This window comes from Schistocerca piceifrons, unplaced genomic scaffold (assembly GCF_021461385.2).
Source record: "Schistocerca piceifrons isolate TAMUIC-IGC-003096 unplaced genomic scaffold, iqSchPice1.1 HiC_scaffold_654, whole genome shotgun sequence".
NCBI classification, from domain to species: Eukaryota; Metazoa; Arthropoda; class Insecta; order Orthoptera; family Acrididae; genus Schistocerca; species Schistocerca piceifrons.
This window is the reverse complement of record NW_025728899.1, coordinates 312501-317500: the sequence shown is the minus strand read 5'-3', so window position 1 is coordinate 317500 and position 5000 is coordinate 312501. Positions and strand designations below refer to the sequence as shown.

Sequence of the window (5000 nt, the reverse complement as noted above, 5' to 3'; positions counted from 1 at the left end):
ACTGCATGAGGGGAGTCTTTGTCACTAATGTACACAGATGGAACATTTTGGACTGGAACCAGATTACCCGTACACACGGCGCTGATTAGTAATCAATGCAGAGCCATCAAACTACAGAATATATATACAACTGTCCGTATACATGCTGAAAGAGTCTGCCCACAATGGGAACCACACGTCAGCCAGCCACTCTGATCACGCACCACTCTCTGCTTCTAACGGGCGCACATACAATATGTAAGCACCAGCATGGAACAACATCCAGTGCATCCTCTCCGCCACATTACACAATCCACACTATCACAACCAGACCAGGAGGTCCATGCGGAAAATACAATATCCCACCCTTTCGACATCCACCATTGCGCAGATCAGGCACCAACACCCACACATGTCCTATACAACGGTGCACCCAACATCACAATAGTACCTCCTGTCACAGCGCACAAACAATGACATGAGTCAAAGACACAGGTCTGACACAAGCATAGAATTGGAGCGCCGCCTCTAATAAGCCAAAGGTGCATCCTGACGTGACAAATCTGATCATGTCACAAGCATTCACTTACTATAATCACTATCAACGAACCTGCCGCCCCCGCCCCCCCCTACACCTTTCCTTACAACAACGTGTAACCTAACCTAACCTAACCTATGTTGTACCTTAACCTAACCTATGTTGTACCTTAACCTAACCTATGTTGTACCTTAACCTAACCTATGTTGTACCTTAACCTAACCTATGTTGTACCTTAACCTAACCTATGTTGTACCTTAACCTAACCTATGTTGTGCCTTAACCTAACCTATGTTGTGCCTTAACCTAACCTATGTTGTGCCTTAACCTAACCTATGTTGTGCCTTAACCTAACCTATGTTGTGCCTTAACCTAACCTATGTTGTGCCTTAACCTAACCTATGTTGTGCCTTAACCTAACCTATGTTGTGCCTTAACCTAACCTATGTTGTGCCTTAACCTAACCCATGTTGTGCCTTAACCTAACCCATGTTGTGCCTTAACCTAACCCATGTTGTGCCTTAACCTAACCCATGTTGTGCCTTAACCTAACCCATGTTGTGCCTTAACCTAACCCATGTTGTGCCTTAACCTAACCCATGTTGTGCCTTAACCTAACCCATGTTGTGCCTTAACCTAACCCATGTTGTGCCTTAACCTAACCCATGTTGTGCCTTAACCTAACCCATGTTGTGCCTTAACCTAACCCATGTTGTGCCTTAACCTAACCCATGTTGTGCCTTAACCTAACCCATGTTGTGCCTTAACCTAACCCATGTTGTGCCTTAACCTAACCCATGTTGTGCCTTAACCTAACCCATGTTGTGCCTTAACCTAACCCATGTTGTGCCTTAACCTAACCCATGTTGTGCCTTAACCTAACCCATGTTGTGCCTTAACCTAACCCATGTTGTGCCTTAACCTAACCCATGTTGTGCCTTAACCTAACCCATGTTGTGCCTTAACCTAACCCATGTTGTGCCTTAACCTAACCTATGTTGTGCCTTAACCTAACCCATGTTGTGCCTTAACCTAACCCATGTTGTGCCTTAACCTAACCCATGTTGTGCCTTAACCTAACCCATGTTGTGCCTTAACCTAACCCATGTTGTGCCTTAACCTAACCCATGTTGTGCCTTAACCTAACCCATGTTGTGCCTTAACCTAACCCATGTTGTGCCTTAACCTAACCCATGTTGTGCCTTAACCTAACCCATGTTGTGCCTTAACCTAACCCATGTTGTGCCTTAACCTAACCCATGTTGTGCCTTAACCTAACCCATGTCGTGCCTTAACCTAACCCACGTCGTGCCTTAACCTAACCCACGTCGTGCCTTAACCTAACCCACGTCGTGCCTTAACCTAACCCACGTTGTCGCCTAACGTAACCCACGTTGTCGCCTAAACCTGCTCTGTAATTGTTATACGACTCGTTCAATTAGTGTAGTGTTGCCCACCCGCAACCCTCGCAATATAGTTCGCTACTCGCACTCCCCGCTCCCCTGTGTATCGCTTCATGTTAAACACCTTGCAAGTCTTGCTCACTTTCCACATGCTCCTGCTGTACACTGTAATGTGGATGGCAGCAGGACGTACATGCCGCCCCTCCCCACGTCCCCACCTTGCCCCCTGCCTTCGCAAGCTGGTTGGTGAGAACTTTGCATGTTCAATGCCCTCCGCATGCGACGTACTCAGGCTACGTTGTGGTGCGGCCTGTGTCAACTGTCCGCTAATGTCGTACGCGTAAACCACAATCTGTACTGCACATTCGTCCTTATGTACTGAATGATACATCGTGGCACATGTGTGACCGTACAACGACTGCGCCCAAAAACGGCGGACCATACAGTGCAAATATTGTGCACGCAGCTACGTGTCGTCTCCCTATGAGAGCTGGATTGCAGTGTGGTACGCCATAGAGACGTGTGGGAGGAACGGACGCCGTGGATGGCGATCAGCATGAGCTGTCTGTTGATGTATTCGGACCTAGTCGTCTCTCCTCACACACCGTGATGGCATGGTGCACCGCGTTCCATATCTGCGACATGCTACAGAGGCCGGTTGACAGTCGTTCGAGCAATGGACATCGCATACGTACGGGGGCCACCTTCCACGTATTGTCTAGGCGTGCACATTTTGTTGCGTGTATGTGGGCAGACGTAGTGTGGCGTGACACCTGACACAGGCATGCAATAATCGTGGAAGTTGCAAATGGCGATGGACGCCTGCGTTTTCTGGTGAAGTTACGCAAATGAACAAATGGTAACCTGTTGTGGTGCGGTTGTTCTCGCTAGGGGTGAATCGGTGATGGCGACGATAGGTTGAGGTACTAACCGGTTGTTCCAGCGATACCCACCATGCCGACGAAACTGAACGGCATCTGGGTGTGAAGCGATACGCGGCGGTGGCTGGGTGGGACCGTCCCCGGCCGGTGAGGGGGCGCCTCCCGGCGTGCTGGCCGCGCGGTGCGTGGGCGCACGCGCTACAGCCGGCTGGTGGGGGCGGCCAGTGGCAGGCGCGCCGGCCGACGGACGCGGCAGGCGTCGCAGCTGCGCGCCGGCGCACCCTGCGCGCGGCGCCGTGCGGCCAAAGTAGGTCCTCGCGGGCCCGGTGCGAAGCGCGGTGGACATCTTCAGTGTGCTGGTCCGATTGAGGACTGTGTGCGTTGAGGATGCGCTGCCGCCCGGCGCTCGGCGCCGCGACGCCGTCTGCTGCTCGGTCGCCCCAGCGGTTCTCGCTGGTGGTTTGTATCGCAGCTGTGCGGATGTGTTGGCGCGTGCGCTGTGCTGGGAGAGTTCGCTTCGGCACCCAAGTGGGGCTTTTGTCCTTCTGTGGCGCTGGCGTTGGAGCTGCCGGTCACCGTAGGTGGCGCGTGTTGTCTCCCGCCGGCAATGCCACGACAGCACGCTCCCGGGCCTCTGTCGGCAGCGGCAAGCTCAGTTGGGAGCACGGGTGGTCGCACCGAAAGCGTCTACTCGCCTAACTCCGGGCGATTGCGCCTCTCTCGAACCCGACCAAGTACTTGGGACGGCGCTGCGCGCCGCCGGGACCTGAGAGGGTTTCGAGGTGTATTGTGCAGGGGAGCTCAGCCTCCTCCTGTTTGCAGAATGATTGAGCGGACGCTTGCGTGTTCGCGCGGGCCCCCGGGACACACTCCCGGGCGGCCGGCTGCTCAGCTCTAGTTGACGCAGGTCCCTGGTTGATCCTGCCAGTAGTCATATGCTTGTCTCAAAGATTAAGCCATGCATGTCTCAGTACAAGCCGCATTAAGGTGAAACCGCGAATGGCTCATTAAATCAGTTATGGTTCCTTAGATCGTACCCACGTTACTTGGATAACTGTGGTAATTCTAGAGCTAATACATGCAAACAGAGTCCCGACCAGAGATGGAAGGGACGCTTTTATTAGATCAAAACCAATCGGTCGGCTCGTCCGGTCCGTTTGCCTTGGTGACTCTGAATAACTTTGGGCTGATCGCACGGTCCTCGTACCGGCGACGCATCTTTCAAATGTCTGCCTTATCAACTGTCGATGGTAGGTTCTGCGCCTACCATGGTTGTAACGGGTAACGGGGAATCAGGGTTCGATTCCGGAGAGGGAGCCTGAGAAACGGCTACCACATCCAAGGAAGGCAGCAGGCGCGCAAATTACCCACTCCCGGCACGGGGAGGTAGTGACGAAAAATAACGATACGGGACTCATCCGAGGCCCCGTAATCGGAATGAGTACACTTTAAATCCTTTAACGAGTATCTATTGGAGGGCAAGTCTGGTGCCAGCAGCCGCGGTAATTCCAGCTCCAATAGCGTATATTAAAGTTGTTGCGGTTAAAAAGCTCGTAGTTGGATTTGTGTCCCACGCTGTTGGTTCACCGCCCGTCGGTGTTTAACTGGCATGTATCGTGGGACGTCCTGCCGGTGGGGCGAGCCGAAGGCGTGCGACCGCCCCGTGCGTGCTCGTGCGTCCCGAGGCGGACCCCGTTGAAATCCTACCAGGGTGCTCTTTATTGAGTGTCTCGGTGGGCCGGCACGTTTACTTTGAACAAATTAGAGTGCTTAAAGCAGGCAAGCCCGCCTGAATACTGTGTGCATGGAATAATGGAATAGGACCTCGGTTCTATTTTGTTGGTTTTCGGAACCCGAGGTAATGATTAATAGGGACAGGCGGGGGCATTCGTATTGCGACGTTAGAGGTGAAATTCTTGGATCGTCGCAAGACGAACAGAAGCGAAAGCATTTGCCAAGTATGTTTTCATTAATCAAGAACGAAAGTTAGAGGTTCGAAGGCGATCAGATACCGCCCTAGTTCTAACCATAAACGATGCCAGCCAGCGATCCGCCGCAGTTCCTCCGATGACTCGGCGGGCAGCCTCCGGGAAACCAAAGCTTTTGGGTTCCGGGGGAAGTATGGTTGCAAAGCTGAAACTTAAAGGAATTGACGGAAGAGCACCACCAGGAGTGGAGCCTGCGGCTTAATTTGACTCA

General features: G+C 52.6%; 1 non-coding gene across 1 annotated transcript in view; it reads left to right on the top strand.

Moving 5' to 3' along the window:
- Window positions 1-3709: 3709 nt before the first annotated feature.
- The window catches only part of LOC124765244, a 1909-nt gene continuing 618 nt past the window's right edge, over window positions 3710-5000 (top strand). Inside the window, exon 1 of the ribosomal RNA XR_007012837.1 lies at window positions 3710-5000. This exon is cut by the window's right edge and continues 618 nt beyond it. This is a non-coding gene — a ribosomal RNA (small subunit ribosomal RNA).